This window comes from Canis lupus, chromosome 8 (assembly GCF_048164855.1).
Source record: "Canis lupus baileyi chromosome 8, mCanLup2.hap1, whole genome shotgun sequence".
NCBI lineage: Eukaryota > Metazoa > Chordata > Mammalia > Carnivora > Canidae > Canis > Canis lupus.
The window spans coordinates 51,447,860-51,471,877 of record NC_132845.1 but is presented as its reverse complement, the minus strand read 5'-3'; the positions used below and the strand labels follow the sequence as shown (position 1 = coordinate 51,471,877).

Here is a 24,018-nt window from a genome sequence, read left to right as displayed (position 1 = left end):
CAAGCACGTTTGACTGCCAAAATAGAACAGCCGAGGGAAAGCCCTGTGGCAGGCGGTGCTTCCATGCAGCTACTGCCGCCGAGCATCTGGTGGTGGGACAGGGACTGCTCTTGGTCAGCAGGGTCAGCAGTCAGAAGAGCCGGATGCAGAGCAGAGGAGAGAAGAGACAAGTAGAACCTGCGGGCATCTCTGCTTCTCGTCATCCCTCACTGGGTCTGACCACAGTGACTTTCAGGCATGGCTGCTGCCTCACCTGCGCTTGCCTCTCTCGGCCACATTGAACAGGGAAACAGATTTCCAACTTAATCAAGTTGACCCGGTACAAACCACACATGCCTGCATTCCTCTGTTGCCTCTTCTGGCCATTACTCTCTGTGATGGCTAATTTATGTGGTATCTGGAGCTGGGCCATGGGATGTCCAGACAGACACCTCATTAAACATTGCTCTGGGTGACTCTGTGGGGGTGTTTTGGGAGGAGATTAGTATTTGAATCAGTAGACCCAGTAAAGCAGATTGCAGTCCCCAGTGTGGGTGGGCTTCAGCCCAATTGCTGAAGACCTGAAGGAAGAGAGAATTCTCTAGCCCGGCCTGAATGTAGAGCTGTCACATTTGTTTCCTCCTGCCTTCAGATGGGCACTCATGCCACCAGCGCTCCTGGTTCATGAGCCTTCAGACTTGGAATTTACACACCACTGGATCCATTGGTTCTCAGAACTTTGGGGTTATTACTTATTTTTTTAAAATTTTTATTTATTCATTCATGAGAGACACAGAGAGAGAGAGAGGCAGAGACACAGGCAGAGGGAGAAGCAGGCTCCCTGGTGGGGAACCCGACATGGGACTTGATCTCAGGACCCTGGGATCACGACCTGAGCCAAGGCAGACACTCAACCACTGAGCCACAGGCGTCCCAAACATTCGGGTTTATTTTTTTTTTATTTTTTATTTTTTTTATTTTTATTTTTTTAAATTTATTTATGATAGTCACAGAGAGAGAGAGAGAGAGGCAGAGACACAGGCAGAGGGAGAAGCAGGCTCCATGCACCAGGAGCCCGACGTGGGATTCGATCCCGAGTCTCCAGGATCGCGCCCTGGGCCAAAGGCAGGCGCCAAACCGCTGCGCCACCCAGGGATCCCTTAGTAAACATTCGGGTTTAGACTGCAACTACGCCACTGGCTCTCCTGGGCTCCCAGCAGATTGTGGGATTTAGCCTCCAGAATCCTGTGAGCCAATTCCTTTCTCTCTCTCTTTCTCTTTCCAATGGGTTTTCTTTCCCTGGAGAATCCTGAAGAAGACACTCTCTCTCCTACACACTCTTTAATTTCTCAGAAGTTCCCAAATTCTTTCCCACCTGAAAGACCTTTCTCTTGAAGCTGAAATGTATTTCCTCCCCACCAACCCCTCACCGGGCTCTTCTTTTCTCATCCTCTCTGGCATAGTTGAAGTCACTTTCCCTGGACTTCCAATATAAGTTATCTGCCTGTTATTCTTGTTTCCTATGTACAACTTGGGGTTGTATATATACAACAAAGAGGGGGGCACCTGGGTAACTCAGTCAGTTGGGTGTCCAGTTACTGGTTTTGGCTTAGGTCACGATGTCAAGGTCCTGGGATCGAACCCTGCATGGGGCTTCTCACTCAGTGTGGGGTCTGCCTGTGGATTCTATCCCTCCTTCAGCCCCTCCCTCCACTCACGCTCACTCTCTCTCTCTAAAATAAATAAATCTTAAAAAACAAACCAACAAATAAAGAGAAAAGGATCAATACAGAGCTTGGGGTTGTATATTTACTTATAGCATCTCTTTCTTCTACTAGCTCTGGAGTTCTTTGAGGTCAGGGATTGTGTATATTTTGTTCACCATTATAAACCTAGTGCCTGGCACACAGTAGGTTCAAAACAGACCTACTAAATGAACAAACATAGTCATTTTCTCTCTCTCTCTCTCTCTTTTTTAAGTAATCTCCATACCCAGCATGGGGCTTGGACTCACCATCCTGAGATTAAGGGTCCCATGCTCCACCGCCTGAGCCAGCCAGGTACTCCCAAACAGTCATTTTCAAGGCCAATGTTTGATACAGTGTTTTAGAGGAAAAAAAGATGGTCCCTTGTGTAATATGTGGCTTTATTTTGCTTTATAATTTATGATGTACATATGTCAAAACAAACCAAAGCAAAAATACTTAGTCTCTGTCAGCAGGCAAAAATTAACCTTACTACCCACTAACCCTGCTGGGATCCCCCACTGGCCTGGTAAAACCATTAGAAGCAATAGCTAAAACTTTGTTTGTGATGTAATTTAATAACTAGCTCTCAGCAGGAGTTTTAATAGTCACCATGCAAGGTCTAGAAAGTTTTTATGGCTTAATGGCCCACATACATTCACAGCTCTACATATTTCAGCATCTACATTATTTTCTCTGTGAGAATGCTTTATCCAAATAGACTACTTTGCTTAAGAACATGTTTTTCCAAAAAAAATTCCAGACAATTATAATCCCAGTGCAAATAATCCCACCACAATACATGAACTAATGAACAGTACATGAGCAAAGAAGTTTATGGCATCCCTGAGACATCCCTTAATAAATATTAAGTTTCCCACATCTCCAGGGTTATTTTTCTGTAAGGATTCAACAAATTGGCAACAGGTAGTAAATTAGTCCTAGAGATGTAATGCATAGTAATAGTGAATACTATTATCTAATGCATAGTAATAGTGAATATAGACCATAGTATTGTATCACAATCATCAAACTTGTGAAGACAAGATTCTCTTTTTTTTTAAGATTTTATTCTTTTTAAGATTTTATTTATTCATGAGAGACACAGAGGAGAGAGAGAGAGACAGAGAGAGACACAGGCAGAGGGAGAAGCAGGCTCCATGCAGAGAGCCTGACGTGGGATTTGATCCTCGGTCTCCAGGATCACACCCTGGGCTGAAGGCAGTGCTAAACCGCTGAGCCACCAGGGCTGCCCTTAGGATTTTATTCTTAAGTAATCTCCACACCCAACATGGGTCTCAAATTTATAAGCCCGAGTTCAAAAGTCACTTGCTTCACTGACTGAGACAACCAGGTGCCCCAACAAAGAGGCTAGATCTTAATTATTTCAACTACTAAAAGGAAATAATTATGTGATGTAATAGAGGTGCTAATTATCAGTACAGCAGCAATCATATGACAATACATAAACATATCAAATCAACATGTTGTACACCTGAAAATTTTATTTTATTTTTTTATTTATTTATGATAGTCACAGAGAGAGAGAGAGGGGCAGAGACACAGGCAGAGGGAGAAGCAGGCTCCATGCACTGGGAGCCCGACGTGGGATTCGATCCCGGGTCTCCAGGATCGCGCCCTGGGCCAAAGGCAGGCGCTAAACCGCTGCGCCACCCAGGGATCCCTACACCTGAAATTTATACAGTGTTATTTATCAAATTTATTTCAGTTTTAAAAATGCTACTGAGGGCAGTCTGGGTGGCTCAGCAGTTTAGTGCCGCCTTCAGCCCAGGGCCTGATCCTGGAGACCTGGGATCGAGTCCCACATTGGGCTCCCTGCATGGAGCCTGCTTCTCCCTCTGCCTGTGTCTCTGCCTCTCTCTCTCTCTCATGAATAAATAAATAAAATCTGTAAAAAAAAAGAAATGCTACTGAACTCAATAACTGATTATGCAAATGTCCATGAAAGAAAATGAGTAAGTAAGTAAAGGACTTTTCTTTAGGGAAGGTAAAAATGAATATTTAAAAAGAACTGCTGGGCCTTACCTCTGCTTTGTCTTGATGCTTAGCTGTCAATCTGTAGCATGCTTTTTTCTTTTTTTGTAATGTAAAAATAAAGAATTAAAAGCTGGCAGAAACATTGCATAGACTTGGAAAATAACTCTTTGGAGTAAAGAGTTCAGTATTTTCAGGAACTTAGGTTGAAAATTCTTCCATCTGGTTTCCATAAGAGAATTCTTACTCCTTCCACCACTTCTCAGTGTCCCTGTGGTTACAGCTGAGCTCTTCTCTGCTTTGCTTAAGAAGCAAGGATGCGAAAGTACCTCTGGAGTGGAATCAGAGGCTTCACTGAAGCAAGCGTGGATGTTCTGCTACCAAACAGACTTGGTGGGAAATCTCCAGCTTGCCCAGGGCCAGGCATTCACTCTCACCATCAGCACCACCTCTCTGGGGACGAGGAGGCCACCAGCTTCTATTCTAGAAGGGCTACAACTGTCCTGAACCATCACAAAGCGGGTTGTCCACAAGGAATGGACAGGCTGGAGAATGACAAGGCTTGTGGCATAAAGCAGGTTCATGCACTGCCTGTAGATGGTGGACGGTCCTCTCCGGGTGGCAAGGCAAGGACAGCCAGCATAGCTTCCAAGCACTGGAAACTTATGCTTATATAAGTGCTAAAGTGAAGATCAATGTCTCCTCAGGACACACCTCTGTGTTCTCTCTTTCCTAGCCCACAGGCAATGGTTCTGCAAGCGTGTTCCCCAGACCAGCAGAATCAGCAGCAGCACTTTGTGGGAAATGCAAATTCTCAGGCCTCACCCAGACCAACAAAAACCCTGCAAGGTGGGGCCCATTGGTGTGTGTGTCTTCACAAACCCTTCTGATGATGCTGAGATACACTAAAGCTTGCAAATGGCTGCTTTCGTCTGGGGCAGTGTTTCTCAAACTGCATTGTAGTAGAATCTCCTGGGAAGCTTTGGAAAATCCTAATGCCTGGGCTTCACCCACGTAAATTAGGTCAAAATCTGGCGAGGAGAAGATCAGTAGTTCTTCTAGATTTCCCACATGACTCAAATGGACAGTTTGAGAACAAGTGGTCTATTCTAGGGCCTTGAGGCCCAAGAGTCTCTGGACCTGCAGCTTCTGCGTGGTTAGAAATGCAGAGTCTCAGGCCCCAGCCCAGACTTGCTAAAGCAGTCTGCACTTTCATAGGATCCCCAGTGATTGGTAAAGCACATGAAAACTTGACGAGCACTGCGGTGACTGGGTGGCTCAGTCTATTAAACATCTGCCTTTGGCTCAGGTCATGATCTCCAGGTTCTGGGGTCCAGTTCCCTGCTCTATGGGGAGTCTGCTTCTCCTTTTTCCTTCCTCTCTCTCTCTCTCTGCTCCTCCTCCCCCCACCCCCACTCATGCTCTCTCTCTGTCTCTCTCTTTCTCTCAAATAAATAAAATCTTTTTTTTTTTTTTTTCAAATAAATAAAATCTTAAAAAAAAAATGTGATGAGGCACCTGGGTGGCTCAGTGGTTGAGCAGCTGCCTTTGGCTCAGGGCGTGATCCCGGGGTCCTGGGATGGAGTCCCACATCAGGCTTCCTACATGCTGCATGGAGCCTGATTCTCCCTCTGCCTGTGTCTCTGCTTCTCTTTCTCTCTGTCTGTGCCTCTCATGAAAAAATAAATAAAATCTTTAAAAAAAAAAACCTTTTATATTTATGGTGAATATAATGAATAAATAAAACCAGAGGCAGAGGGAGAAACAGGCTCCATGCAGGGAGCCTGATGTGGGACTCGATGCTGGGACTCCAAGATAATGTCCTGGGCTGAAGGCAGGTGCTAAACCACTGAGCCACCCAGGGATCCCCTAAAAGGTTTTATATTTATTCATAAATATATTCATATATATATTTATTCATATATATATTCATATACGTATATATAAATGTGACAATCACTGACCTTTGGGGCACAAAAAACACATCTGAAGTTTCTTACTTACAGATCAATGATTTACTGAGTTGAGTCCAGAGGTTGTTTCTTTTGTTTTTGCTGATTCTCTGGTGACACTCCTGGCCCATCAAAGGATGCTCTGGTTGGGGGAGGGTAGAACAACAGAAAAAGAGGAATTAAATTCAGTGAGCACCTCAAGGGGGCCCTACAGAATGAGGAAGGAAGGAAGAAACATTTTAATTAACATTTGGACACATTCTGGAGGTACCTGTTCACCAGATTATTAAGCACTACATTATATATTAACTATTCTCGGGAGGCCTCCCCATAAACCAACTGGTTCTTGCTCTCCCACCTCCAATTTCCAATTTCATTTCTCACCATCTCACCAGATCACTACTGAGTGATTTAGAAAGTGAAACCAAGGCTGGCTCAGAATTGGAGTAAATATTAACCAGGATTTATTATTTCTTTAAAGAATATGAAGAGTTCCAGATTAGAATAGACCAACTGTGGGGCGCCTGGCCGTCTCAGTAGAGAATGTGACTCTTGATCTCTGGGTCATGAGTTTGAGCCCCATGTTGGGTGTAGAGATTACTTAAAAAACAAAAACAAAAAAGGCTGACTTTGTGACCAAGGGCGATAGAAATTTTATTTTGATTTATTTTCAATTACAAGGTTTTTGAAAATTATCTCAGTCTACATTTTTAGTTTTTCCCTCATCTTGAAAATGAGATGTGGCTATACACTCATCTCTGTATGTGTGTATTTATGCAGTCATGACAGACATGGATTTTTACCATGTCGCATATCCTGGGCAGCAGAGTGTGGGGAAAGGCTGGAAGTGAACTTCTCTGGATCCCTTATAGCAAGTCACTATACTACACAGGGCCTCCATATTCTCACTTCTATAACAAGGGAGTTTGACAGTTGAGGTTGCAAATTTAAATGTCTTCAGGAGCTTAGATGGAAATCTCTTTTTTTTTTTAAGAGTTTATTTATTTATTCATGAGAGACACACAGAGAGAGGCAGAGACATAGGCAGAGGGAGAAGCAGACTCCCTGAAGGGAGCCAAATGCGGGACTCGATCCCAGGATCCCGGGATCACAACCTGAGCCAAAGGCAGATGTTTAATTGACTGAGCCACTCAGATGTCCTTTTGTATTTTGGTGTTTTGTTTTGTTTTGTTTTGTTTTGTTTTGTTTTACAGAATTTGAAAACCGCTCACAACACTCCTGAGGCCTAGCACTACCTGGGGCCAGCCAGGTAATGATCTCTACACTAAGTGATATCCCAGGATTCCTAGAATTCCATGCTGTTCCTTAAATGAAACTTTTTTCTGTGGTCATATCTGCGTCTCTCACTTATTCTTTCAATAAATATTTGAGCACCTACTATAAGCTAGATCAGTCTATTTAAAAAAACAAAAGAAAAAAAATGACATAGGGTTTCTCCTTTGGTGAGCAAATGAAAGAGCCAAGTGAAATGCAGTGATATAGAATAAGGCTTCCCAAATAATTAGGCTTGTTGAAAAGGCCTACAGAAAGGCAGACTTGGTTCTTTAGCCAGACACACAATTTTTCTGAGGCTTGATATTTTTATCTATAAAATGGGGGAGAATAATAGCTCTCCATCAAGACTGTGTGAATGTTAGAATTCTGTCTATAAAGTGCCTGGCATGTGGTAGATGCTTAATAAATAATGCTAATCAGCACTACTACTGTTATTATTACATTCTAAACTCCTTGGAGGGGCACCTAGGTGGCTCAGTGATTGAGCATCTGCCTTTGGCTCAGGTTGTGATCCGAGAGTCCTGGGATGGAGAACTGCATCAGGCTCCCCACAAGGAGCCTGCTTCTCCCTCTGCCTATGTCTCTGCCTCTCTCTGTGTGTCTCTCATTAATAAATAAAAAAATTTTAAATGAAAAATAAATAAATAAACTCCTTGGAGTTAGAGGTTGGGTCTGGTTAAAATCATGCAGTGGCATTTCTTAACCTGCAAGCAGCAGGTTGCTTTCACAAAGGACATACTTTGTTTCCCCTTGGAGACGGCATCAACTGGTATTTCCTAAGACAAATCTGGAAATGCCTATCTAAACTATAGGGTAGCCTAAATATTGCACAATTGTTATTTTTCTAAAAACCAGAAAGCAAGTCTGATGTGATGCAAATGCATTAGAGAAGATTTTTTCGGTCTTTTTCACCAACAATGAGAAGAGGCTTTTTCCTTCTTGTGAGTGGTGCTTGAGATTCTAAGGCAGGTTTAATTAGAATACCAAGAGCAAGAGTTGCATACTTGGTGATTTTGAAGGGGGCTTCTAGAGATGTGTAAGGGCCATTAGGTTGGATGATTCATTGTTGTTTTTTTAATTTTTCTAATTGCTCTTGAAAATGTATAACTTTCCTTTTTCTTGAGACACTTATTTCTAACATTGATTTCACACTTACCCTTAAAGCACCATCTCTAAGCTGATGACTCTTGAATTTGCTCCTTCAGGCCATGTTCTCATACATCCAGCTCCCAGCTTGCGTCTCTCCTTGAAGATCTCATACACATCTTGGATTTGGTCAAAACAGAACTTTTTGCCCAAATTTGCCTCCTCTCAAGCCTTTCCTATGCCAATAAATGGTATCATCATACACTGGTTGCTCAGGTCAAATGTTGGGAAATATCTTAATTTTTTTATATTACACTCCACATCCTATCCCACACATAAGCCTTTGTGCTTTGACTCCAATATCCCATAGTGTTATATGGAAAGTGTGATCACTTCCTACCACGTGTATTTGATAGGTCATTTCAAAGCTACTATTATCTCTACTCCAAAAGCCTGCTAACCAGAGTCTCTACCTCTTCTACTTCCACGCTTACACAGCAGCCTGAGTGATCTGAAAGCATAGATGGCGTTTGTCCCTTCCTCACAATCCTCCAAAGGCTTTCCCTTGCAGGTGGAATAACACCCAGACCTGTTATGATGCCCCACAAAGCTCTGTGTGATTTTGCCTCTGCCTCTTTTCCCCTAGACTGGCCCTACTTGTGTATGTCAAATGTGCCAGGCTTTTAGCAACACAGGGCCCTTACCAGAAAGTTCTTCTCATGGCCTCTCTCTCTTCTCATCTTTATCTCTTCCTCAGAAAGATCTTCCTTGACCCTCTTGGCAGAGACTTCTGGTTGTCCACCCTGTCCATAGAAATGGAACCTCTTATTTTTAGTTGGACCCATAATTGCCCTGCTTCCCTTAACTAGTTATGACCACATGACTAAGTTCCAGCCAATGCAACATAAGCAGAAATATAATGTGGCCATTTCTTTTTAAAAGATTTTATTTATTATTTATCTGAGAGAGAGAAGGAGAGAGAGAGAGAGAGAGAGAGAGAACATGAGTAGGCAGAGGGAAAGGGAGGAACAGGCCCAATGGAGGGCTCAATCCAAGGACCCTGAGATTATGACCCGAGCAAAAGGCAGACCTCCAACTGACTCAGCCACCCAGACGCCCCAGGAACCATCCTTAAAAAAATCATTGGCACATACCCTTCTTTACCTTTCTTTCGAAATCTTCTATTCATTCTGCTGCCTGGAATATGACATGATGGAGGCCTTTATGGAGCAAGACCACCATAACAGACCTGGATGACTTGTTCCTACTTGAGAGAGAAACAAACATTTATTTCATTTAACCCACTGTTATTTTGGATCCTACTACCAACCTAATTCTAATTGATAGATTAGAATCTTTGGCTAAGGCAGCCTTATTTCATGTTCATCTGTACTCTCTTCTTTAAAGCACTTAGGACCTGAAGTTACCCCATATATTTATTTATGCTTCTATTATATTTTTATTGTCTGTCTTCCTCCCTTCTGGATTGTAAACTCCTTAAGGCCTGCTATATCCCCTCCCCTTGGAAGAGTGCCATAATAGGTGCTTAGTAAATATTTGTGGAATGAATCACTGAATGAAGATCTACTACGTGCCAAGGAATGGGGATACAGAAATGATTCACAAGTGTTTCCTGAGTCCCTTACCTGCGAAGCTCACCACGTAACAGGAACTCTCTAGTTTGAAGTGGCAGTCATTCTCTTAAGAAGCATCTGAAACAGTGGTTCTTGTCCAGGGGCACTTTTGCCCCCAAGGGACATTTGTCAATATCTGGAAATATTTGGATTACAAGTTGGGGACTGCTACCAGCATCCAGTAAGTAGAGTCAAAGAATGCTGCTACCCACCCTATGAGGTGCAGGACAACCCCCACAACAGATAATTTTCTTGCCTCAACTGCCAGGAGTGCTGAGATTGATAAACCATGACCTGGCAAAGGTCAATGCCAGTTAGATTTTTCAGGGAGAAAGTTGTGTGGGCTGCATGAGAGTAGAAGCTATGGAGTGTAGGAAACACATGCCATGTGGCCTCTTTGGTGTCATTAGTAAGCATGTGGGATTAAGCCCCAAGTAGAAGTTGGCTGAGTTGTCAAATTCTGCAAAGCTCTCCATTGAGAGGCCAGCCCCAACTGTCAACATTCTTGACTTGTCACAGGGCCCACATTGTGAGGACAATGTCAACTCAGAACAGGTGAAATTATGTCCAGAACTCTAGAAACCATGCCAGAGAAGCTCTTGGAACATAACATCATTATGATGATAACAGTATCTTCATAAGAAGTCCAACATGAATTTTCACTTTGCCCGGTTTTCTCAGGAAGGCTGAGAGACCTCTGAGGATCTATTGTTCTTTGTCGTCGTACATCTCTTCTCTAACAGGTGATAGAAGTGTATCCACATTCATGGCCCTCCTGCAAAATGTAATTATCTGTTGCAGGTAGATAAACAAATGATAGATGAGAGTAGACTAAAGGCCAGGAGACTATTGAAGTGATAGTTTATGTTTTAATTTTTTTTTTTAAGCTTTCCAATTTGTTAGTCACCGATGTACTTGGTGACCTTGGGCAGTGTACATAATCTTCCTGAGCTCCAGTGCCCTCATCAGCAGACTCAGGTTGGGATCAAACCATGGCTTAGTTGTCTTCCATTCTAAGGAATCATAATCATATCTACCACCTGTTACTATCAGATAATCAAAGGCAACAAATTTTGTCTGGGTTTGAAGAAATAAATTTTTTTACTTCTATTTTTTTAAAGATTTTATTTATTAATGGGAGACACACAGAGAGAGGCAGGGACATAGGTAGAGGGAGAAGCAGGCTCCCTGAGGGGAACCCGATGCAGAACTTGATCCCAGGACCCTGGGATCACGACCTGAGACAAAGGCAGATGCTCAACCATTGAGCCACCCAGGTGCCCCAAGGAAATACATTTTGAAGTAAAGAAAAGACTGTAGTGATTACTAGCATCAGTGTTCACCACCACCGTCACCACTAACACTTTCAAAAATAAAAAATCAGCATTAATCTTTGGAACAGTATTTCCTAAAATATGTTTATTAGAACATAGATACTTAAGATATGAAAATGGGACTCTATGTCAGAAAAACTGGGAAGGGTACAGTGAGTCATTTTAAGTTTTGTAAACCCAGTCTTTTCACTTATTTGACTAGAGAATTCACTTTTCCTTGAATAATGATTAGCATCCTACAGAACTGGTGTTTCTTGAAAGACTTTTGGAGACTCTGCCTTGGTATGTAATGACATTATCTTTTGCTCTGTACCTACTGGGGGAGGGAATGATAATACTAGAAGAGAATGCCAAGGAAAATAAGCAACATGCTTCCAGACATCCCTGGCCTGCAACGAAAACTTGAGAATTCCCATATACCTGATATCAGGCAACAATAACATACTTGGACACAGTATTAATAAAATCATTTATTGACCTAATTCTGTTAAATAGCCTGTGATGCAAAGAGAGAGAGAAATTTGATCTTGTGCATGCATGAGTGGAATGAGGGAGCAGAGGGAGAGGGACAAGCAGACTACAATGAGCGCTGGAGCCTGACATGGGGCTCAGTCTCACAATGCTGAGGTCACCACCAGAGCTGAAATCAAGAGTCTGACATTTAATCAGTTGAGACACCCAGGCATCCTATTTTATTTTATTTTATTATTTTTATTTATTTTTATTTTTTTAATTAAAGATTTTAAGTAATCTCTACACCCAACATGGGGCTTGAACTCACAATCCCAAGATTAAGAGTTACACACCCTGTTGACTGAGCCAGCCAGGTACCCCAAAGATTTTTTATTTTTAAGTAATCTCTACACCAACACGGGCTTGAACTTAACAACCCTGAGATCAAGAGTCATGTGCTCTGACTAGCTCAGTCAGGTGCCCCCCAAATCAGAAACTTCTTATAAACTACTCACTTTGGTTTAATTGGAGAATTAAGACTTAATGTATTAACACGTCAAACTGAGTGGTTAAGATAATTCTATAGGGTCCGAAAAGGGAGATTTCCTTTAGGTCTTAGGATAAAGATAGATTTTAAGTAAGAGGTGATTTCCAGAGGTGGAGGCCGCCTGGAGGCTCAGTCAGTTTAGTTTCAGACTCTTGATTTCGGCTGAGGTCATGATCCAAAGGTCATGACATCTAGCCCAAGTCAGGCTCCATGCTGGGTGTGAGCCTGCTTAAGATTCTTTCTCTCTTGGGATCCCTAAGTAGCTCAGTGGTTTAGCACCTGCCTTCTGCCCAGGGCACAATCCTGGAGTCCCAGGATTGAGTCCCAGGATCGAGTCCCAGGATCGTGTCCCATATCGAGCTCCCTGCATGGAGCCTGCTTCTCCCTCTGCCTCTCTCTCTACGTGTCTCTCGTAAATAAATAAAATATTTAAAAAAAAAAAAAAAGATTCTTTCTCTCCCTCTCACTCTGCTCCTCCTGTCGCCTCTCTCTTAAAAATAAAAAAATAAAAAAATAAATTAAAGAATTGATTTGGGCCTTGAAGGGTAGAAAGATAAGGTCTTGTGAGGAGACCTGGGGAGATGATTCTTGGCAGAGACTATGATGAACTAACCAATGCCCCTGGGATAGATTGTATCTCTAGAGCCATCCAGATACAGTATCAGCATCCTTTAGACAGTGCTCAATAAAGGATACATTCTTATCCTTTATCTACCCCAGCGTTGTCCAACAGAAACATAGTTTGAGCCACATATACAATTTTAAACTTGCTACTGGCCACCTTTAAAAAACGAAAGTGAAATAAGTGACATTAATTTTATTTTATTTTTACTTTTATTTTTTTTAGTGACATTAATTTTAATAGAATACTTGACCTAACCCAATGTAGGTACAATATTATCGGTTCATATAATCAATATAAGAATTATTAATAGGGGGATCCCTGGATGGCGCAGCGGTTTGGCGCCTGCCTTTGGCCCAGGGCGCGATCCTGGAGACCCAGGATCGAATCCCACATCGGGCTTCCTGCATGGAGCCTGCTTCTCCCTCTGCCTGTGTCTCTGCCTCTCTCTCTCTCTGTGACTATCATAAATAAATAAATAAATACCTTAAAAAAATAAAAAAAAAAAAAGAATTATTAATAGGATATTTTATACTCTATTTTTACATAATAAGTCTTTGAAAGCTGGTGTGTATTTTACTTACGGCATGTCTCAGTGAAAACCAGCCACATTCCAAGTGCTCAATAGCTACAAGTGGCCAGTGGCTTCCATATTGAATAATACCAATCTAAACTACCACTTTTTTTTTAAAAATAAGTTCTAGGCCCAATGTGGGGCCTACAGAGATTGCTTAAAAATAAAATTAAAAAATTTTTTTATCTGTATTGTAGCCTATGTCAGAATTTCCTTCCTTGTTCTCATTTTTCTTTCTTTCCTTCCTTTTTAAGTCTGGTTAATATTCCACTCTATGTATATACTATTTGGCTTATCCATTCATCCATCAAAGGACACTTGGGTTGCTTCTAGCTTTTGCCTATTGTGAGCAATGCTGCTCTGCACGTGGGTATATATATAATCTGTGTGAGTCCCTGCTTTCCATTCTTTTGGGTACATATGCAGTTGAATTGCTAAATCATATGATACTTCTATTTCTTAATTTGTTGAGGAGCTTCTGTACTGTTTTCCATAGCGGCTGCACCATTTTATACACTCACCAACAAAGTGCAAGGGTTCTGTCCTCACCAACACTTGTTATTTTCTGCTTGTTTGTTATTTACTTATAATAGCCATTCTAATGGGTATAAAGTGCTATCTTACTGTGTTTTGTTTTGTTTTTTAAGTGGGCTCCACACCCAACATGGGACTAGAATTCATGACCCTGGGATCGAAGTCACATGTTCTACTTCCTGAGCCAGCCAGGTGCTCCTGTGGTTTTCTTTTGAATTTCTCTAATGATTAGTGATGATGAACATCTTTCCGTGTGCTTTTTAGCCATTTCTATATATTCTTTAGAGAAATGTCTAATCGAATCCTTTGCTCATTTTTTCAACTGAGTTGTTTGTTCTTTTGTCATTGTTAAGATGTAGGAGTCCTTCATATATTCTGGATATTGACTCCTTTTCAGATATATGATTAGCAAATATTTTCTCCCATTCTATGGGTTTCCCTTTCACTCTGTTAACAGTGTCCTTAGATGCAGAAAAGTTTCTAAATTTTGTGGTAGTCCAACTTAATCTACTTTTGTTTTTTTTTTGTTTGTTTGTTTGGTTTTTTTTGTTTTTTTTTACTTTTGTTTTAATTGCCTCTACTTCTGGTGTCATATTAAATTGGTATCTTTTTTTAACTTTTTATTTTTTTATTATTTTGTAAAAGATTTTATTTATTCATGATAGAGAGAGAGAGAGGCAGAGACACAGGCAGAGGGAGAAGCAGGCTCCATGCAGGGAGCCCAATGTGGGACTTGATCCCTGGTCTCCAGGATCACATCCTGGGCCAAAGGCAGGTGCTAAACCGCTGCGCCACCCAGGGATTCCCTTTTAACTTTTTAAAAAAGATTTTATTTATTCATGAGAGACACACAGAGAGAGGCAGAGACATAGAGGGAGAAGCAGAACCCCTGTGGGGACCCCAATGCGGGACTTGATCCCAGGATCCCGGGATCACAACCTGAACCAAAGGCAGATGCTTAATTGACTGAGTCACTCAGGTGCCCTTTTGTATTTTGGGTTGTTGTTGTTGTTTTAAGATTTTATTTATTTATTCATGAGAGACACAGAGCAAGAGAGAGAGAGGCAGAGACACAGGCAGAGGGAGAAGCAGGCTTCACGCAGGGAGCCCGACATGGGACTCGATCCTGGGACTCCAGGATCACGCCCTGGGCTGAAGGCGGTGCTAAACCACTGAGCCACCCAGGTGTCCCAAACTGGTATATTTAGATACAGAAATCAATGTCTTCCTAGTCAATGAACTCTGCCACATAGTCTAAAAGTTAAACAGAGAGACCCTTAACATTTTAATCTATTGGGACACCTGGGTGGTTCAGCAGTTGAGTATCTGCTTTCAGCTCAGGGCATGATCCTCAAGTCCCAGAATCGAATCTCATATCAGGCTCCCTGCACGGAGCCTGCTTCTCCCTCTGCCTGTGTCTCTGCCTCTCTCTCTGTGTGTCTCTCATGAATAAATAAAATCTTTAAAAAATATATTTTAATCTACTGACCCTTTTCATGAATTCTGTTTGTTTTTTTTTTTTTTCCTTCTGGAAAACATTGTGAAATCTTTTGAATGCATGTACTCAATACTACTTCCAAATAGGCTTTCAGAAGTTGGCTTATTTATGGGTACAACCTCTCCTTCCTGTGCGGAGCCTGGGCCTGTTTGTCCCCAGAGCCATTGCCCACCTGCCCTGCTCTGTCACATAGACATTGATCTTTGAAGGCTGCAATTTCCAGGCTCTCGTGTGAGCTGACTCCTAGCTGGGTTCAACCAGTAACAATCACTGGCATGAGACTGGAGGCCAAGAGGATGGCATAAGCCAGGGCATTTATCTTCTTCTCTGCCTCTGCCTCTGCCTCTGAATTACCTTTATGGCTCCATCGCGAAATGGAAAGACCTGGCCCACATCTATCAGGTGAGATCCGGCCTGCGTTCTCTGGCAGCATCACCTTTTGTCTTTCCAGCTCCAGGAGCGGTAGTGGCTCCTGCTGATGTGACTCCTGGATTGCCTCACTCTATCAGTCAGGGGCTTTCAAGAAACAGAGGGTATAACCGACCAAGGAAATAATAACAAAATTTACAGAACTATTTACAGAGGGATGGGCAAAGTTCCGATACACTAACAAAGGAGACACCTTAACCCAGCAAGGGGCCTCTACCACCCTTAGACCCTGGGACAAGTAGCTGGATGAAGACAGCTGTAGGGCAGGATGTGTGGCCTTCGGTGGTAGGATGCAGACACTTCCCGGTGAGCTGCAGGGATGAGGCCGGAGGAATAAGCATCCAGACATCGCTCTCCTCTCACTCTTCCATCCAGGGAAGCCTCCGATTGGCAGAACTCAAGCAGAGGATGGGGACAAGGACCCTGCCAATGCAGTCTGTACAGGTCAACCTCTGGGGCCCCCAGCAGAGTGGAGAAGCCAAACAGCAGATCTGGACGGACAAATGGAATGTAGCAGGGACACCCACCTACACGTTGTGCCTGTTTGGCTTCTCAGCAGCCAAGGAACACATTACCATGGCCCATGTGTGGAAAATGGACAGCGTTATGATTATCATCCTTATTACTTTGCAATGACAGGCCTTTGTGAAAGATTGTGCTCTACCAGGGATGGGCCAGCTATAGCCTGTAGGCCAAATATAGCCAGCTGCCTGTTTTTGTGATTTGATTTTTTTTAAACATTTTATTTTTTTGTTTATTTATTTATTTATTTATTTATTTATTTTTAAGATTTTATTTATTCATGAGAGACACACACAGAGAGAGAGAGAGATAGGCAGAGACACAGGCAGAGGGAGAAGCAGGCTCCATGCAGGGAGCCCGATGTGGGATTCGATCCCAGGACTCCAGGATTGGGCCCTGGGCCAAAGGCAGGTTCCAAACCGCTGAGCCACCCAGGGATCCCCTGTGATTCAATTTTTTTACTGAATCACCACCATTCGTTGACATGGGCTGTGGCTGCTTTTCCACAACTGTGCCAGAGTTGAGTAGTTTCAACGGATATCACACAGCCCGCACGGCCTAAAATATTTACTCCCTGGCCTTTTACAGAAAAAGTTTGCTGACGCCTGTGCTATAGCCGTTATACCAGGTAGAACAGTTACATAATTCATAGGTCTTATTGAAAAATGAAAATGCAGGGCCCCTTCTTCAAAATCCATTAGATATTTCAAGATGGTAGCAGCAGAGCATGAAGGAGAATTTAAGGCTTTTCTAAGTGTGGGATTATATGGAGCTGCACAGATTATACCCCTATGCGTGGACACGTATAGAATGCTTTCTAGCCAAATGCCACGGCTGCCTGGCAATGCAGTTATTCCGCTATTTTTTTTTTAAGATTTAATTTATTTATTCATGACAGACACACAGAGAGAGAGAGGGAGAGAGAGAGAGAGAAAGGCAGAGACACAGGCAGAGGGAGAAGCAGGCTCCATGCAGGGCACCCGACGTCCCGATATGGGACTCGATGCCAGGTCTTCAGGATCACACCCTGGGCTGAAGGCGGTGCTATACCGCTGAGCCACCCGGGCTGCCCCACTACGTTTTATTCTTTTTTTTTTTTTTTTAAAGATTTTATTTATTCATTCATGAGAGACACAGAGAGAAGGTAGAGACATAGGCAGGCTCCTTGCAGAGATCCTGATGTGGGACTCGACCCCAGAACTCTGGAATCACACCCTGGGTCAAAGGCAGACGCTCAACCACTGAGCCACCCAGGCAGACCCGTTTTATTAAGATTGTATTAATTTATTCATGAGAGACACCAAGACATAGGCAGAGACACAGACTCCCTGCAGGGACCCTGATGCTGGACTCAATCCCAGGACGCCACCGGGATCATGACCTGAGCCAAAGGCAGACACTCAACCACTGAGCCACCCAGGTGCCCCAGTTATTCCATTATTGATGGGAGTTTGAGGAACAGGAGATACAGAATTTGCTATAATAGGCAGCCAGGAGGGATCCCCGGGTGGCTCAGTGGTTGAGCGCCTGCCTTCGGCCCAGGGCATGACCCTGGAGACCCGGGATCATTCCCGCATCAGGCTTCCTGTGTGAAGCCTGCTTCTCCCTCTGCATATGTCTCTGTCTCTGTCTCTGTGTGTGTGTGTCTCTCATGAATAAATAAATGAAATCTTAAAAAAAAAAATAGGCAGCCAGGAGGCATCATGTGTTCTAGGGGTGCAGAGATCTACCAATTCAGGAGGATTGTTTGAAGGAGAATTTTCACAATGTAACATTTTTTCAATTAGAGAAAACTTAGAGACTAGAACAAAGAGACCAAGAGACATTAACAGTCCCAATATTTTAATATATAACCGCTACTATCCTTCTGGGGTACCTCCCACCACTTTCTCTAGATGAACATTTATCGAGAAAAAAAATTAAAGCTGGTGGGATGCCTGAGTGGCTCAGCAGTGGAGCATCTGCCTTCAGCTCAGGGTGTGATCCCAGGATCCAGGATCGAATCCCACATCGGGCTCCCTGCATGGAGCCTGCTTCTACTCCCTCTGCCTGTGTCTCTGCCTCTCTCTCGGTTTCTCTCATGAATAAATAAATCTTAAAAAAAAGCAAACCTGGTTCTCCAAAACCTATCTCACTGGTAAGAATGACTAGGTGTTTAGAATTCTACGCATCATTTTGGTACATTATAAGATGGTCAGAAAAATGGTCCTCCTTATATGCCCCTCAGGTGGTTTTCAGGTAGGGAGTGACTTTGGCATTAGGTACCCAGTTTCTGTCACTTATCTAGCTGTGTGGCCTGGGGCAGTTAACTCACCACATTTTCTGAGTGCAGTTTCTTCTGATGGAGGAGGAAAAAGGATTTGATAATATTTACCTCCTTGAGTTTGAGAAATAGTGATGGTTATAAACAAATATAATTAAGATGAATGGTCATTATTATTTTAACAAAATGGTGGAAAAGGTGGGTTCTGCTTTTAAATTGGGGGGCACAGGGCCAGGCTTTGTCATTAATTAGCTCTCTACTATCTCTGGGATTCGCTGATAATATAATAAACACTTCCCAAACACTCACTGATGATTTGGAGATTAGACTATTATTTTTCTACATCCTTTTATTTTTGTACTTGTTTCCTTTACCCGAGGTGATGTAATGCTTGGCCATCTGCTTCCCCTTCATCCAAAAGCCACCTGAAATCATGCTTTTTCTGAGAAGCTTCTTCCAGGGCCCAGCAGGAAGGATCCCCTAAGAGGTGGCATGCTTGGGGGACAGTTCAGATTCCATGCCAAGCAGTGTGACCTTCAAATCATGTTAGCACAAAAGACCTTCCCGAATAAGCCTTCATTTGCTCCCTTGGCATACGACGAAGGGATTGTTTCACTTATGATACATACAGCAGTCCACCAAGAGGCCGAAAAATTCTATTTCAGCAAGATGCTCTGGAGGGAAATATTTATCTCGGTCTTACTTGGTAGGCAATTTAACTCTTTAGCTGAAATGAATTAAACTACTGACACCTGAGGTCCCTGGCTAGCTCAGTTGGTAGAGCATGCAACTCTTGATATCAGGGTTAGAAGTTCGAGCCCCATGTTGGGTATAGAGATGACTTAAAAAAATCATTAAAATTTTTTTAAAATTCTATATACTAGCAGCATCAGCTTGGGCAAGTTGTGTCTTTAATAACCTCTGCTATATCATCTATAAAATGAGAATAAAAAGAGTAACCAACTTTATGTGGTAGTCTTAAAGATTCAGTGAGCAATGAGCTAGTTATGTAAAGTCCTTAGCATGGGACTGGCAAGTTACAACCAATAAATGTTACTTAGTGTTATTATGAATTGTGTGTCATCAACATCATCCTCAGATTTGGGTGACTTCTAAGCAGTGATGACCAAAACTGAAGGCACTATTCTCCTTTACCCTGACTTTAACTTCCATCTGTATTCTCCTCCTGTCCCTATCACAAGGGACAACTCAGTTGTGGGGGTCCCTGACTTCAGGCAAAAAAATTTTTTTAAAGATTTTATTTATTTATTCAAGAGAGACACACAGAGAGAGGCAGAGACATAGGTAGAGGGAGAAGCAGGCTCCCTGTGGGAGCCCGAAGTGGGACTGGATCACAGGACCCCAGGATCATGACCTGAGCCAAAGGCAGAGATGTTCAACTACTAAGCCACCCAGGCATCCCTAGGTAAGATGTTTAAGAAGGCTTTTACTGGTGAGGAACTCAGGGAAAGATTCTAGAAGTGAGGGATTAAAACACAAGGAAGAATCTTAGGGCCAGACTGCTAGGAGCTCCTTCAGAAAGCCAGCGACAAAGGAAGATGTGATACTTCTGGCCCAATAGACCTTGACGATTGGCATTCAAAGTAAAAAGCTCTTCAGAAAGAGATTGACCAGGTAAAGGAAAGAGATATACACAGGATATCTTTTTAAAATGTTAAATGATAGGGATGCCTGGGTGGCTCAGTGGTTGAAGGACTGCCTTTGGCCCAGGGCATGATCCTGGAGTCCCGGGATCGAGTCCCACATTGGGCTCCTGCATGGAGTCTGCTTCTCCCTCTACCTGTGTCTCTGCCCCCCCCCCAAAAAAAATGAATAAATAAAATCTTTAAAAAAAATAAATGTTAACTGTGCCAACAAGAGATGGGAATTTTATTTACAAGTGATTTTATTTACAAAATCTACATTTTATTTACATATGTCTCAGATATTGCTTTAATCTTGAGAGGCAAAGGAGCTGGTTTCTTTAGTCGCAGCCAGGCAAATCCCTGGGTGCCTACAGGGTCAACCATTGGAGAAGCTCACCCTGTGTTTTCTCTACGTGGTAAGTCACAAATAGCTTTGGCTGGGCATCATCGTCCTTCCATTTTATTGTTTGGAGAATGCATGAGCCACTGGGCAGCACGTCTTGTGCCCTGATTCATAGAAGCTTGGCCCTTGCCTCAAGCTGAGGCAGCCCGAATGGAGATTTCAAATGTGTCATGAGTTTCCTGGCCAAATTCCTTCAAGCACCAACTCGAAAACTCAAAAATAGCCCTTACCAAGGGAACTTGACCTGTGACAAAGATTTCCTAGCTGGGAGCATGTATAAGAGGGCAGCTGTTTTTCTTTTTAAAAATCTGCTTTAATGTCTCTATGATGTGAATTGGCTTTTAAGATTGTGTTTGAAAAATCACTCTTATACTTGAGTCTCCTGTTTGAGAATGGAGTTCCTCAATTCTTGGTGCCAAATTGGGGTTAATCCTGTGCCAGATCTAAGGATTAAAGGAAATAAAAGAGAAAGCCTTATCTCTTGTTTACTGAGGGTATCAATTTAAGTTTCTATCTAGGAAATTTGGAAGATCTATCTAGAAAAATCCTGGTGGTTAAGGACTCCGAGGTTGCCTATGTTCAAGTTCTGATGCCAGAGTCTTTTAGAAGTTAAAGGCTTAGGTCGGGTCAGAGATTTTGAGGTTCTGATATAAAAAATATAAGAATGTATAAGAAATTAAAAATGGGACAAAATTTATGGTACATTTTAGGATTTCTCTTTTTACAACTGAGTGTTTTTAACACAGAGGGGGAAAAATACAATAATGTAAGAGAGTTACTTATTCACCAGGTAATTATCATTATTAGGAAATATTCATGCATTACCCCTACAGGTAAGTGACTGGTAAGTGTGCACTATTTTATTTTTTATTTTTTTAAAATATTTTATTTATTTATTCATGAGAGACAGAGAGAGGTTAGAGACACAGGCAGAGGGAGAAGGAGGCTCCCTGTGGGGAGCCCAATATAGGACTCCATCCCACGACCCCAGTATCATGACCTGAGTCAAAGGCAGATACTCAACCACTGAGCCACCCGGGTACCCTGAGAGAAAATTTTCAAGCAGACTCCCTGCCAAGTGCGGAACCCAACACGGTGCTCGATCTCACAACCTTGAGATTATGACCTGAGCTGAAATCAAGAGCCCATTGCTTAACTGACTGAGACACCCAGGTGCCCACTCCTCCTTTTTTTTAAAACTGAGTTGAGGAAACAGTAGATGTTCACTTTTGAATCTCATGATTTTTTTCAGCACGTTATTATTTTTTTAATATTTTATTTATTCATGAGAGACACAGATTGGGAGGCAGAGACATAGGCAGAGGGAGAAACAGACTCCATGCAGGAAGCCCGATGGGGGACTTGATCCCCGGACAGGGATCATGCCCTAAGCCAAAGGCAGACGCTCAAACGCTGAGCCACCCAAGTGTCCCTTTTTCAACACATTAACATAATATATTCCTAATTTCATTAAGAGTTCTTCATAAATATAAGTTTTAATGGCTGCAGAAAATTCCAACTATGAATAGACTATCCCCTAATTAATTTTCTATTGTTGAGCATTGAGATAATGATCCTTTTTTTTTGCTAAATAAGTAAAAATGAGATTAATACTTTTGTATCAATCTTGGTCCATATTTTAGATCATTTCCACTTCATTTATCCATTAACAACTATTTTTTTAGTGTTTACTCTGGGTCAGGTGCTATGCTGTGTGCTGAGGATCCGAGGGTAGAGATGGACAGGTGTGGACTTTGCTTTCATGGGTAGAGCTCCTATTCTATTTAAAAAAATTTTTTTTTAAAGATTTTATTTATTTATTCATGAGAGACACACAGAGAGAGGCAGAGACATAAGCAGAGGGAGGCTCCCCAGGGAGCTGGGGATCATGACCTTAGCCAAAGGCAGATGCTCATCCACCGAGTCACCCAGGTGCCCCTAGAGCTCCTATTCTAAGGGTGAGACATAACAAATGTGCAAAGAAATGCAATACTTCAGATGGTGATCGGTGCTACCTAGACAAGAAATAGGCTATGTGACAGAGTGTCCAAGCATTGACTAGCTTTTCTGGGCAGGGAGGTCAGGGAAACCTCACAGAAGAACTGGGATGGACTATGGAAAACAGTGCAAGGACTAAGGTGAGGCAGATGAGATGCCTAGACCCCCAGCTATTAGAGGGAGGCACTCACTGGCAGGTCTGTGTCTGTGCAGGGTTGGCACTTGCGTGACCTTGAGAGTGAGTGCCTCCTTAAATTTGGCACCCTAGGCACTTCACTCACCTCACCCAAGTCCCAACCCCGATGGCAACAAATGTAGGAAAGTCATTCTAGGCAGGAGTAGCAAGTGCAAAAGCTCAGAGTCTGGACAGGCCTGGTGTGCTTTAGGAACAGAAAATCAATCCCTATGACTAGAGTGGAGGGGAGAAGTGCTAATGGAACCTTGAAACAGAACCACCAAAAGAAACAAGATAATGTTTTTTGAAGGTTTTGAGAGTTGATCACATTTGATGTATTTTTTTTCTTAGAGTATCCAAGTAGTTGCCATGGGGAAAAACTGGGCTTTCACTTTTTTTTTCCCCAGTGGTTTAGAATTGTTTTTAAAACTCACATATATTGGGAGGCAAGGTTGGAGATACAGGGACACCAATAACTTTTACAGGGCTTAATGGCTTGAAAGTGGTGTTTTTCAGTCATGGTTGTACTTTAGAATCTTCTGTGGTGGGGTGCCTGGGTGGCTCAGCAGTTGAGCGTCCACCTTTATGCTCAGGAAGTGATCCCAGAGTCCTGATATTGAATCCCACATTGGGCTTCCTGCGTGGAGCCTGCTTCTCCCTCTGTCTATGTTTCTGCCTCTCTCTCTCTGTGTCTCTCACGAATAAATAAGTAAAATCTTAAAAAAAAAAAAAAAAGAATCCCCTGTGGAAGCCTTAAAAATATACTTCTACTCAAGGGCACTTGGTTGGCTCAGTCTGTAGAGCATGCAACTCTTGATCTGAGGGTCATGAGTTTGAGCCCCACATTGGGCATAGAGATTACTTTACAAAAAATACTGACACCTGAGATTCAGATTTAATTAGTCCAGGGTGCAGCCTAGATGTGGGGATTTTACTATGCAGACAAAATTGATAACCTCTATGAGAATCTTGTTCTGGGTATGAGCTATTTCGGTAGGATGTTTGCAGTGTAGAAAAAACTAGCTTTTATAGACTCTTGCAGGCTTTTAGTTTTATCTTAAGAAGAATGGGAAGCCATTAATGGGTTTTAAGTAGGATGATGACACGATCTGATTTTTATTTAAAAAAGAAAATCATGGGCAGCCCGGGTGGCTCAGCGGTTTAGCGTCGCCTTCAGCCCAGGGCCTGATCCTAGAGATCTGGGATCGAGTCCCACATCGAGCTCCCTACATGGAGTCTGCTTCTCCCTCTGCCTGTGTCTCTGCATCTCTCTCTCTCTCTCTCTGTCTCTCATGAATAAATTAAAAAAAAAAAATCTTAAAAAAAAGAAAAG

General features: G+C 42.5%; 1 long non-coding RNA gene across 3 annotated transcripts in view; it reads right to left on the bottom strand.

The window, feature by feature from the left end:
• The window catches only part of LOC140638503 (uncharacterized), a 36,585-nt gene extending 23,956 nt beyond the window's left edge, over positions 1 to 12,629 (bottom strand). For all 3 annotated transcript variants that reach the window (XR_012035533.1, XR_012035532.1, XR_012035534.1), the window contains exons 1-5: positions 9,700 to 12,629; positions 9,208 to 9,320; positions 8,758 to 8,856; positions 8,124 to 8,289; positions 5,724 to 5,813 (exon numbers count right to left, since the gene is read on the bottom strand). This is a non-coding gene — a long non-coding RNA (uncharacterized lncRNA). The remainder of the gene's footprint in view (positions 1 to 5,723; positions 5,814 to 8,123; positions 8,290 to 8,757; positions 8,857 to 9,207; positions 9,321 to 9,699) is intronic.
• Between the last annotated feature and the right edge of the window lie 11,389 nt (positions 12,630 to 24,018).